Consider the following 13,833-nt stretch of genomic DNA (forward strand, 5'->3'; position numbering starts at 1 on the left):
GAGCTATAAAAATGATACAATAGACAAAAATAGAAAGCAAATAAACCACACAAAGATTTCCATGGTATATGCTGCTTATATACATATATATGCATTTACACAAACATGTTTATATATAGTATATAAACAGGCATATAGAGCTTTCTTAAGAAGCTTGGACCTTTTCTAATACCTTGAGGTATAACCGGGATTTTTCCTTAGCTAAGGAGTTCCATTGAAAGAGTTCATTATATTATGTTGGATTTTGATAGGTGTTGAAATTACGACTTTTAAATCCCTATGACCTTAGCTCTTCCTTGTACCAAACTAGAGTTGCCAAAATGACTGGCCACCCGCCCTCTGCCTTTCTATCCGGAAGCACATGCTGTGACGACATCTTACTGAGTCTAGTTTCTTCTGCCCAAAGTGATTACACCAAGTACAATCTGAATTAGACATGCAGTTCCACACCGGGTAGTATTACAGACTCTTCAATACAGGCTACTGCTAGATCAGAGTCTGGATTTGAAGGGAGATAAATAAATACTGACCCTCAAATCTTCAGATTCCCACTTGCATCACTGATGTTTAAAAAGAATAAAATCTTTGAGGAAGATGACCTAATGTTTTTGGGCCCCCAAAATATTATGTGGTTCTCCTGTTTCGTTGCTCTGAGCTCCAGATTTTCTCATCATGTGAAATCAAGTAAATACATGGAGAAAAAAACCTCTAGCCTTCAAATTTTTTTAAAACCCCCTCCGAACCAGTCTTTTGGATCTGGAAATGGTTATGAGGCCACATACAAAGAATTAAATAATTCCTTTTCACGCTTTGGTATGTGGGTGAATCCAAAACAAGCAACCAGCCTCCCTCATATGCAATTGCTCTAGAAATGCTTACATTTTTACTGAGCCTCACAGTGGCTGTTTCCCTTTCAGCAAATATAGATATGGCCTGAGAATAAAGCAGTTGCCCTTAAATGTCCTTGAGCCATGAATCTCAGTGAGAAGCTGGTGACATCTTTGGGCCCCCTCCCCAGAGATGAATGTACATATATGCGAAGTTGCAGCATAACCTGCAAGGGCCCACGGACCCCTGGATCTATCCTGGATTGATAATGAGGAAGAGGAATCGCGGTTGCTTATAATCAGTAGTTGTAATAGGCACTTTACATTTGAGACCATTTCTCTGTGATTCTCAGGAAGGCTAAGTCCCAGCACCAGAGTTTGAACCAAGATTTTGTTCTTTTGGTCCCTTAGATTCTATTTTGCTAGTGTGATGTACTTGTTCCTAATGTTTAATGACTTTAAGTATGGAGCACACTTTAAAAAGCCAGAAGGCTCTCTGAGAGAGTCTGTAGAGGAATCCAAGAAAGAGGTGAAACCATTCATCTTTGACCACAGAGCAGGACATCACTGTACCTCCAGAGCCCCATTCTGGGCCAGACTGAATGTGAGGGTAAGAAATTATGTGCACGAGTGTTTCCCTTCACCGTGATTTCTGGAGAGAACAGAGGGCCTGGGAGACACAGTACTTAACGGTCCTCACCTTGTGACTGCCGGGTTCTTTCGTTATGCAGGAAAATGAAGTTCTTATATCTTTTGTGAAGTGTGCAAAATATACAAGCCAAATTTCAGTCTTTAAACTCCAACTGTGCGATTCTCATGAGCCATGTCTTCGCTGTGCACCTACATGTGTGTCCTGTTTCAAACCATCTCTTCCCATTTCTGGGTTCTCTGCACACCGATGTGGCATTGATTCTGTGGCCTTGTACAGTCAGCTTGTGCTCAGCTCATTTATTCCATCATGTCCCCGATCAAGGGGACGTTAATTACCTGTCTCTGTGAATTAAGCAGCTCATAAGCAGCACATTACTGAGGAACATAAATAAAGTCATAGAGAGCCCACGGAAGTAATAGCTTCGGTTTTATCATCTGCCTTTGAGGTGCCAATTTTATATACTCCTGTATGTAATGATTCATTCTAAATTGCTTGTTCCTTTGGGAAAAAATTAAGTGTTTTATGAAAATAGCCATGGAAATTCCCTGACTGACCCCCATGCTTATAGTTAGAAACCTCCTCCTTGATGGATTTGAATGAGAAGCTGGAAAACTTGGGCTCAATTGCCATGGCTAGGTTACGTATTTCTCCAAGCCAGAAGGTGTGTTAGCAGGCAGAATGCAGCACTTTACAGAACTGGATTTCTTTTTAAGTCTAAGCTTCCAGGTCTAGGATATCTATTTAGCACTTTGAAAGTTCTCCTTTAAAAAAAAAAAAAAATATATATATATATATATATATATATGAATAATCCAGGGAGAAAACTGTACTTCTAAAAACACAAAGTGTGTTTCTTCTGAATGTTTTAAATGTACTCTAAAAGATGGTTTCTATAGATAATATTATGGTAGATAACTGGATAGTCCATTTATTCCACTTCCTGAGGCTCTACAGTCTAATCTTCTGAGTGTTTGGGCTGTTTAACTTCTGTAATGGTAATCAGTATTATCCAGTCATCCATCATGCTATATCTATAGGCTGTACCATCCAGCGTGTCGAGCAATGCTGTATTATAAAACACATGCACACATATATGTAACCATGTTTAATCCAGCATAGTTGTAGCATGTGGTTGTATTAATGACTGTTACAGGACAGCTTTATAATCACTGACCGATCTGTAACATTCAATAAAGAAGCACACGTTGCTGGGATTAAGTATGTTCCCAATGCCATGTTATTTAGCATCCTCGAAAAATGAGCACTTTTGTTCCTTGACCTGCTTTATGTTTTTCACAATCCTATAGGCCACTAGGAAATACGTGTATAGGCTGATGTACATCCTCTGACCAGCCCTGTGAGCCTTGGTAGGTGAATTGTGTTTTGTGAAAGACAAACTGGCATGTTATGCAAAAGACTATATGACAAATGAACTCAAAATAATATTTTAAACTCCAGTTGAGTTAGCTGTTTGTTTACATCTGCTAACCCCATGCGGAAGCAGTGTACAGTATTTTATAAATATGTTCCGTCAGTGACACTGATACGTTTGTTTCTAGATAAAGTGATGCTAGTGTGTAGGTGGTTATATATGTTCTAGATATTGCATTGTTACTCACTATTCTTTAACAATAGCAATGTAACTTAAATGAAGTAATCCCTCCCCAAATCCAGTCTTAATTTTGTGGCACCAAAATGCATGCTCTGCTTTATGCGTTTCTTTTGACTCTTGAAGGGCACTGAACATTTTACACTTGCCTGCTCTAACACTTAAAAACCAGCTAGGAACGTGCTCACCGTGTTGGGCTCCTTACACTGTTTGGGGATTATGTTCAGTTTTTCAAAATTAAAAACAAAAGAAGTAACCAAGGGTTTTTTTTTTTTTTTAATCCTTTTTTAAAGCTCTGAACAAATACTATGAAAGAAAGTCTTAACCACAGGGTGCATAGCTAGGGGACCCAGAAATGGCTAGCCGACACCGGTCCAAGTGCATCTGTGATGCAGGAGAGGCACGTTTCTGATTCTTTAGGGCCACTGGGTACAGATTGTTAAGCCAGACATGAGAGTGGGAAGTCCATTTGTGATGGTGCAGAAACCTACAGATGATGGTGAGTGAGTGGCCCAGGGATGACTGTGCCCCTCCCTCCTACATGGTGGCTTTTCTTCCCTTGTGTGTGAGTCTGGTCCGAGGGGAGAGCGAGGGGTGGGTGACTGCGTGTCTGATCAAGAACTAGGGGAGTCCAAAGAGCTTGCCCTTTAACGAAACCACCATGTCATTATCAGAAGCCATTCCACATCTGGAGAAGAGAGGAGCCAGTTTGCACGGTCTTATAAATCACCGTTCCTCAAACAGGTAGAGAAAACTTTTTCTCTCCGCCTGCCCTTGGCCTATGCTTTCTCTTCCTTTTACATGTCAAACATTCTCTTTCCCAGATTGGGGTCCACCAAAGAGGCGTTGGTTCTGACTGAAGGAAAATAAGATTTTTCTTTTCTTTTCTTTTTTCAACTCACTTGAGAAGATCCCCGTGTTACCTTTTCTCTGATGAGTTCCTTGCACTGATCGCTGCTAATGAAATCAAGACAATTTCTACATGTCATCTAAGGAAGGATTTCGGTGGCCGCATAATCCACATGGCAGTAAGAGTGAGGTGAATGTCCCCTTCCCTAGTTTACCTAGTCTGCGGGTCCCCATAAGCCTCCAGACCCTTGCCTGTTTGCACAATGTTTCTGTGCCAGAGAACGAAAAGGGCACGTATGGCTGCAAGTCTACGGGCTCTCTGCAGAGCAGCGATACCAACCTTGACCCAGGCCTTCCTCAAGGACAGGCAGTCTTCTGAGAGTATTGGGTCACAGAGGGTAGTTCGGCTTCGCACCTGAATGTGCATCCCTCTTCACCCCCTTAACTTTCCTTTCTCTTCACCCAGCACAACATGCTTTTTACTAGACCCGCAGACCCTTGCGCCTGTTACCCCAGTACCCCTGGGAGCCTGGCACAGTAAGCTGAAACAGTGGCTACTTGGAAAAAGTCAAGCGTTCAGACTTTGCCCAGCCCAAATCTTCCCACTACCTGAGGCTCCTTTCCATACCCTCTCCTCCATGCCCCTATCTCAGCTGGTGTTTGGATCAGCCTCGTCCAATTCTTTGCCCTCCTGAATCCCAAAAGAGGGATCACATCTTCACCCCAGCTCCCCCCAGATTGGCAGAACCAGCCATCTGCATCTAGACCATGGGGCTGCAACCTCAAATACATGCAGGGTCTCGAGCCAGGACATAATTGTGCCTGTTGGGTGTTGAAAGACAACAGGAAGAAGTGGGCTTTGTAGGGCATGAGAGAACATGTGTCCTGCTACAAAAACATTCACATTCAGATTGGTAAACACTCTGCTAGCCAAACAAATGTGTCTGCCAGCAGCATTCAGTCCCAACGGCCATGGTCTGGGACCTCTGATTCAGGGCCAACCGGGATCATATTCTCGATCCTGACTTGTAGATGAGAAATACAGCGAGAACTGAGGCGGGGGCGCAGAGGAACTCACCCTATTCAGGGTTATTCCTGTTCTCCCGAATGACACATGCATGTGTATTTGCTAGCTGCATCTTTCTGGACCCAAAGAACGCAGGATCTTTGTGAGGGAGATTCGGAAGAAGAGTACCGTAACATTTTATCAAGACTGATCTGCTTCCTGTCACTACAGCGTCTAACTTGAGTTCATATTGCTGTTCCTTCTGTGCAAAACAGTACACACAGTATACTGTATTCATAACCATTTCATAATCTAGAACTTAGACTCTCATTTGTAAACATTCTAACCATAGTTTATAATGGGGGAAATTCTTCAAATATCATTTTTAAATGAATTCCTACAAATACGACAATTTTGAAATTGGGTTTGTTAAATATATATACATCTTTTCCTTCTTTGTGTATGGATAGACAGCAGTTTGCATATCTATCGACATTATAAATATATATAAATCCTTAGAGGAATTGTTCTTTTTTAAAGGTCTATTACTGGATTCACAATGCACTTTGAGCTTGTTTGTTTAGATACATAATTCGAAGCAGAAGTTGGCAGATACCATGGGAAAAACTTTCTGAAATTTCTGTAACAAATGTTTTGCAATAAAAAAAAAAACTTAGTAGTTTAAAACATGACTTGGACTTCCTTGTGCATTTATTTGCTGTCACTTGATCTCCACCATCTTCATGCCAAGAACGGTTGGGGTACATGGAGATAATTGCCTAGAGTCCCATAAGCTACTTGTAAAGTACAAATTGAAAACTGGTAGCCTGTGGGTCATATCTAGCCAGCAGAGAAGGGGTGTTTTATAAAAAATGTGAAACATTAAGGGCACCTGGGTGGGTCAGTCAAGTATCTGACTTCTGCTCAGGTCACATGACCTCATGGTTCATGGGTTTGATCCCCGTATCGGGCTCTGTGCTGACAGCTCAGAGCCTGGAGCCTGCTTCGGATTCTGTGTCTCCCTCTCTCTCTGCCCCTCCCCGACTCATGCTCACTCGCTCCCTCTCTCTTTCCCTCAAAAATAAATAGACATTTAAAAAAATAAAAATTAAAAATGTGAAACATTTAAAAATTGATAGATTTCACATCTAATTTCCTATTTCTGTCTTCTCTTGAAAAATCTGAGATTTGGTGAAATGAGACCTGGATTCCCACCTGAAAATAGTCACCTGACTCATGGCATCTTGGCTGCTCCTTCGTTTTTTTTGTTTTTTTGTTTTGTTTTTTTTTTGTTTGTTTGTTTTTGAGAAAGAAGAACGTGTGAGAGCACATAGGAGGGGCAGAGAGAGAAAGAGAATCCCAAGCAGGCTCCACACTGTCAGCATGGAGCTCAAACTCATGAACTGCAAGATCATGACCTGAGCCAAAATCAAGAATCAGACACTTAACTAATTGAGCCACCCAGGTGTTGGCTGCTCCTTTAAAAGGAGAATGTGTTCGGGGCACCTGGGTGGCTCTGTTGGTTAAGCATCTACTTTGGCTCAAGTCATGATCTCAACAGTTCATGAGTTCAGGTCCTGCATCAGGCTTTGCGCTGATAGCACGGAGCCTGCTTGGGATTCTCTCTCCCTCTCTCTCCCCCTCCTCTACTCTCTCTCTCTCAAAAATAAATAAACTTTAAAAAATAAATGAATAAAAAGGAGCATGTGCTCTTCAATACACCGCAGTCCCTAGCACTCCGACCCGCACCTTACGTATGGTTCCCTTCCCTCAGGAACATCACCAGGAAGTCTCCTATGTGCACTGGAGTGTTGGACCCCTGTCTTAAAGGATGTAAAAAAAAGCAGTGGCAGCTCTAGAATCTCTAAGTAGGAAAGGCTTAAGGATAGCAATTTGACTGCATGAGAGACACATGACAGACTGGTCTTCACAGTAACTATCTGGCAGGCATGCTTTCATGATCCATTGTAAAGTATGTTATGATCTATAATTGGATTAGCTCTGAGAGCACTGAGGGATGGGAGAAAGGGGATCAATCCCACCCCCATTAAGAAACTCTGGTTGCAGCCTCTGCCAAAAAGAAAAGAAACTGTAGAACATACATACGTGCAATCCTTTATTCACAAATAATACTCGTCGAGTACCTACTATGTCCCAGCTGGTGTGCCAGGTGGATAAAGTGGGTGAAACCTCCGCCCCTTTGAATCTAGCTGTAATGAAATGTAATCCTACACTGTCTTGAAATGACCAGCTGCTGAAGGAATAAAGTCTAGAGGTTCAGAGAAGTCACAGTGCTCTGTGGCTCAGGGCAAGGCAGTCTCTGTGGAAGAGGCTATCCTGGGATGTGCCCTGAAGAACAGGGAGAGTTCACTAAGCATGAGGAGGACACTCCAGGTAAGCCTTCAAATGCTACAGTGAGAACTTGGTGAGAACTTCCCGGCAGTTTCATGGCATCTCCAGAATCGACCCCAGTTTTGAGAATTGAGGCTTTGCTCCAACTAGTGTCTTCATCTGCACCTTTCCTGTTGGCTCTGTCTAGCCAGCGTTTTGAAAATGGAATGACTGGCATAGGAATTTGTTTATAAATATGCACATTTATGTAACACGCACAAGATTCAACCAGGTGCCCTCAGATTTCCTGGAGAATCAGGTCAACTGTCATTTGCTACCAACATCTCAGATTTAGAGCAACATAGAGCTTCCTTGAAGGAGATATTGATGAAGGTTGAAGAAGACTAAATTCTCTAGAGCTAAATTTGAAACAATTTACATTTAAAAGTAGTCTATCATTGCTTATTTGTTTGCATTACCCTATTTGATTAAAAGCCAGAACATGGTTTGTTGTATAAAGGCCTAGAGTACCATGTCCTTAGATGTGGAAAGTTCGCAGTAATTATTTATTTTTTACCCCTCCTCATCTCTGGTTGTTAACCCAACCTCTGTGCAACCTTTGGTACACAGCTTTCTTATAGCTTTAGCCATTTCTCAGAAGCCTTGGGCCATATCACAGTCATTATCTTACAAACACAACACAATCACCCTAGAAAGGCCTTTACTCAAAATCATGAACTGTTGCCCCAATATTCTTTGTCTCATTTTATTTAAGACTGGGTGTGTTAGTTTGTAGGGCTGCCTTAACCAAACACCACAAATTGGATGGTGTAAACAACAGATCTTTATTGTCTTACAGTTCTGGAAGCCAGAATTCCAAGATCAAAATTTTGGCAAGCCTGGTTCCTTCTGAGGCCTGTGAGAATCTATTCAATGCCTCTCCTTTTTACCTGATAGTGATTTTCTGGCAATGTTTGGCATTCCTTGGTTTATAGAAGCATCACCCCAATCTTTGCCTCATCTTCACATGACACTCTTCCTGTGTGTTATCATGTATCCAAATGTACTCTTTTTATAATCACACCAGTATGGCACCCACCTTACTCTCCAGCACAACTTCACCTGAACTAGTTATATCTACAATGATGCTATTCACCAAAAAGTTCACATTCTGAGTTACAAGAGGCTAGGATTTCAACATAGAAACAGTGTGGGAAACAAAATTCAACCCTTATCACTGGGTGAATTTGTGAGTAGAAGAGTGTGGTGGTGGTTTGTCTTTTTAATATCTTTTAAAGTACAGAAATCAGAATTCAGGAATCAATTGGAAACAGTATTATGTATTGAGCAATAAGAGAAAAAAATAGATCACACCATACCATGGAGCCATTAAGAACAATGAAGTCTTTGTATATTGACATAAAGGGGCGCCTGGGTGGCTCAGTTGGTTAAGGGTCCGACTTCAGCTCAGGTCACGATCTCACGGTTCATAGGTTCGAGGCTCGCGTTGGTCTCTGTACTGACAGCTCAGAGCCTGGAGCCTGCTTCAGATTCTGTGTCTTCCTCCCTCTCTGCCCCTCCCCCACTCGCACTCTGTCTCTCTCTCTCTTTCAAAACTAAACAAATATTAAAAATTTTAAAAAGTGTATATTGACATAAAAAGATGCCATTGGTATGTTGTCAAGTCCTTTTAAAAGGAAGTGCAGGGCAACACGTAGGGTCTAATCCCAATTCTTGTAAAAATTAAGCCAGGTATTTAGATATGGTTATACAGGTAGTCATATGTGAAGAGTGAAAAGACTGAAAGAATACCCCAGAAAGGAGAGAAAGGAGTAAAATTTTTTCAGCAGAACTTTTTTCTTTCCAAAAATTCAAGTACTGTTGAAGAGTAATCTAAAGCGTCCCAAGAAAAGTTGGTTCAAGAATCAAAGACATCTTTGTCTTCTTTCTTCTAGATACCATCACAATAAGCACAAAGCCTGGAATGGTAACTTGTCTCCTCCAAGGAATAGCAAATTTGAAATAAAAGCAAAGTGGTAGCAATGTTTTAGCTACTGATGTTGTAAAATTGTCATTTTAGGCATAAATACAACCAATGTCTTTCGAGGAGCTACTTTGTTCCTCTAGAAGAACTGAAAATTTTATTAAAAAGGCAAGGCTGTCATGACTAAAAAGATAATTACATGGTATAGTTATTTAATTAGAGCTGTTGAAGAAATGGGGATGAGCAGCCTAAATTTAGCTCATCAACACTCAGTATTCACATGGAAGCAAAATGGCTACCATGAAAGCGATGTGTGGACAGTTTCCCACAATTTGGGTAAGAAATTGGACTACATAATCTACTCTGAGACTGCATAAAACAAACTAGAGATGCTTTTAGGTTAAAAGGATGGAATGGTGGTGCCTGGGTGGCTCAGTTGGTTGAGTGTCTGACTCTTGATTTTGGCTCAGGTCATGATCTCACGGTTCATGAGATCAAGCCCTGTGTTGAACTCAGCGCTGACAGTGCAGATCTCACTTGGGATTCTCTGTCTCTGTCTCTCTCTCTCTCTGCCCCTCCCCTTCTCTCTCTCTCTCTCAAAATAAATAAATAAACAATTTTTTTTAAAAAGAGGAAAGAATGAACATCTGTAGCCTGGCCTAAGGGAATAGACGGGACTGGGGGAGACAGGAGGTGATAACCAGGCATTTCCAAGGCTGCTGGAAAACGAAGATGTAGCCATGAGAATAATTAAGGCCTGCTCTGGGAACAGTCTGAAGCTATCCTGATCAGGGCAGAGGACTCACATTGGAGATTTGTGGGAAAGTATCACAATCCCTTATGTTCATTTAATCTTCTCAACACATCTATGAAATCAGCATTATTCTTTTTCTATCCCACAGGGGAGGGGGGGCTGGAAATTGTTCATCATCTTATACATGAATGCCAGATTAGAGTTTGGACTTCATTCTGTGATAAGAAGAAAGCGACTGAAGAATCCTGGGCAAAAGTGTGAAATGGCAGTGGGGGGAGAGGTACAGTTGGCTTGACCACAGGATTCCAGAAAAGAGGTGATAAAACCCCATGGATGGAGACACTGAAGAAGTTTTACAACTCAACCGAATTCCACAACTATTTCATGGAGACTCACTTTTTGAAAAATACTTGACCGAGTGCCTGCATTTTTAATTTGAAATGTCACCCTCTTACTTAATTCCCTGGTGAACAACTAGTCATCCTTTACAGAAGACTGTCTCTTAGTGTCTGCCCAGTAAGCATCCCTTGAGATGCTTCCTCCCTGGAAATCGTTCTGTACTTGTGAAAGAACCGTACCCTTCAAACAGCCATAATTTTGGCTAGATCTTTGGCAAAAGGCGACCTTGACTCAAGAGTGCCAATCAGAGCTCTTTCCTTAGGAATTTGGAATCAAAATGGGGATAGCAATCTCTGGACAGTGAAGCCATAACTTACAGTCTCAGGAATTTTAACCATCGTGTTCCTACATATGGCTGCGTTGCAGAGAAAGTCAGTCTGCCATGAAAAAGAAAGAGAAGGAATATCGATACAGAGACAGGAGCAGACATGGGAAATAGAAAAATTCCATAACCATAGTCCCAACTTTGGGGTCTAAAAGCATATCAGTATCCTTAAAATAAATTCCCGATGTGGTAAACAAAGTAATGACCTCCCAAAGATGCCCACACCCTAACCCCCAGGACCTAGGCTTGTTACCCTACATGGCAAAAGAGACTTTGCAGATGTGATAAATTAAGAATGTTGAGATGGTTGATAATCTTGGATCATCCAGGTGGGCCCAATGTACTCACAGGTGTCTTTATAAGAGGGAGGAGATGGGCCAGAGAGCGGGACAATGGAAGCACATTTGAAAGCAGCACATGCTGAAGGTGAAGGAAGGGGCCACGAGCCAAGGAAGCTTCTAAAAGCTGGAGAAGACAAGGAACAGATTCCTCCCCAGAAGGAACCACGCCTGCTGACATCTTGATTTTAGCCCCTCAAGCCTCATTTTTAACTTCTGACCTCCAGAACCGTAAGAGACTAAATGTGTTCAAAGCTACTGAACTTGTGGTGACTTATTACAGCAGCAATAGGAAGCTAATATACCTCCCATAACACACTTTTATTTAAAGTCAAGTTGGTATCTTTTCAGCACAACCACAAATATCTAAGTACCACATTTTTTTTAATGTTTTATTTATTTCTGAGAGAGAGAGACAGCATGAGCAGGGGAGGGTCAGAGAGAGAGAGGGAGGTACAGAATCTGAAACAGGCTCCAGGCTCTGAGCTGGCTGTCAGCACAGAGCCTGACGCGGAGCTCGAACCCACGAACAGTGAGATCATGACCTGAGCTGAAGTCGGACGCCTTACCAACTGAGCCACCCAGGTGCCCCCTAAGTACCACATCTTAATACTTAGATGCTACAGACTCTAAGACCCACTGCCACATTAGTATCAGTGTTGGGGTAGGAAAGAAACACTAACGCATTATATGTATACTTTGATCAAAAGACACATTCTGATTTCAAAATGTGAAAAAAATGCATTACTCAGAATTAATGAAATAAGGCGATACATCTTTCAAGTCACAACTCATCCAGCTCTACCTCTGTGAAGACTTCTCTAACTTACTGTAGTAAACTGTCCTTTGTTGACCATGTGTCAAGCCTTACATGGATCCTTTGTTGTAGCAATTGTCACCCTACTTGATAGTGGGAGGTGTACCTGTTTCTCCAGGTAACCATGAGTACCTTGGCACAGTCTCTGGTGCCTAGTTTAGTGCTTGCACATAAAATGAATGAGGAAGTAAATGAATAGACAGTTTCTGACCTCAGCAAGCTTCCAGTCCAACAGAAAAGATATGCCACTCTACAAATCAGAGTTTTCAAAGCACCATGAATAAATTGCATAAACAAAAGATTCTGGAGCACAGAGCATGCTCTTTATATATGGAATAAAATTTGCAATAACTGGAGGGCAGGGTTGAAGGAAAGTTTAAGAAGGTTTCTCAGAACAGCTGGCAGACGTTTCAGCCTTAGAGGATGAGTGTGATTTTTAAAGGTAGGAAGGGGGAGAGGGAGATGAATTCTAGACAAAAAGTATAGCATGATCAAGAAAAGATACAATGGGGGGCACCTGGGTGGCTCAGTCTTTTAAGCGTCTGACTTCGGCTCAGGTCATGATCTCACAGTTTGTGGGTTCGAGCCCCACGTCGGGCTCTGTACTGACAACTAGCTCGGAACCTGGAGCCTGTTTCAGATTCTGTGATCCCTCTCTCTCTGACCCTCTCCTGCTCATGCTGTCTCTCTCTCTCTCAGAAATAAATAAAACATTAAAAAAACTTTTTTAATAAATTAAAAACAATTTTTAAAAAAGAAAAGATACAATGGAATGAAGATATAATAAAGCACCAGAAAACAGGTAAGTAATTCATTAGAGCTACAGCATATGCCAACACGTCATAAAAAGAGAGAAGTGAGTCCAGAAAATTTGATCTGGGTGAGAGATGAAGGTGACCTGAAAGGGGAAATGATAGAAGAAACTAAAGTGGAAAATGGGCAGGACTTGTGATGGGGTAAAAGGGCCAAGGACCGGGTAAAAGGGCCTACATGATAGGGCAATGATGGAAGTAACCCAATGGAAAGGGGAGCATTGAAGATGACTCTCACCCTTTGATTCTCCAATGTGGATCCTGGAAATATGCTGGTGGGTGGGGGGTGAGCAACTGTATATGCCAATTGTAAGCCAATCGACATGGATCAAATACATGCATAAACACATAAATTAATTGCAAAACAAATGAGCAATGTGTTGAATGAATGAATGAACTAATGAATGATGGTTCTTTGCCCAGTGCGAAGTACAAGGAGGAATAAGGTAGAAGACAGATGGGACCTTTTACAGCATGCTGGATCTGAGCGGAAAGGTATTTTGGAGACCATGGTCACAGACATTTGGCCCACCAGGGTAGTTTTCCCCATGATGGTATGTCTGAATATGCCCTCAGTGACTTTTCAATCTAGCCGAAATATATATAAAGTCCAGCAGATGTCCCATAAGGGGAATTTAGAACTTGGGATGAAAGTCCGAACAGTCGTGGGAAGATGCTACTAACAGAGAGGTCGACCAGAGCCCCTGGGTCACCAGGTGCTCAGGAGGGGCTGACAGCAAGAAAAGGTGGCAGAAAGGAAACTAGAGGCCCAGGGAAGCTTCCTGCCTGGTCAGGAGGTACTCCCGATTGGGGCAGAGGCAGCTTCAGGACACACCGGACCCTCCATCCGGCACCCAGAAGTTTGGAGCCTTTCAAAATTTACTTAAATGGTATAGAGAACAAACTGGTGGTTGGCAGAGGGGAAGTGGGTAGGGAGATGGGTGAAATAGATGAAGGGGATCTCTTATCTTGATGAACATTGAGTCATGTATAGAATTGCTGAACCACCCGATTGTATACCCGGAACCAATTTAAAACTGGATGTTAAATACACTTGAATTTTAAAATTACAGAAATAAATAAAAAGTACCTAGGTGGCTTGATTATAATTATCCTCAAGTTCCTTGATC

This window comes from Crocuta crocuta, unplaced genomic scaffold (genome assembly GCF_008692635.1).
Source record: "Crocuta crocuta isolate KB4526 unplaced genomic scaffold, BGI_CrCroc_1.0 scaffold41, whole genome shotgun sequence".
Lineage (NCBI taxonomy): Eukaryota > Metazoa > Chordata > Mammalia > Carnivora > Hyaenidae > Crocuta > Crocuta crocuta.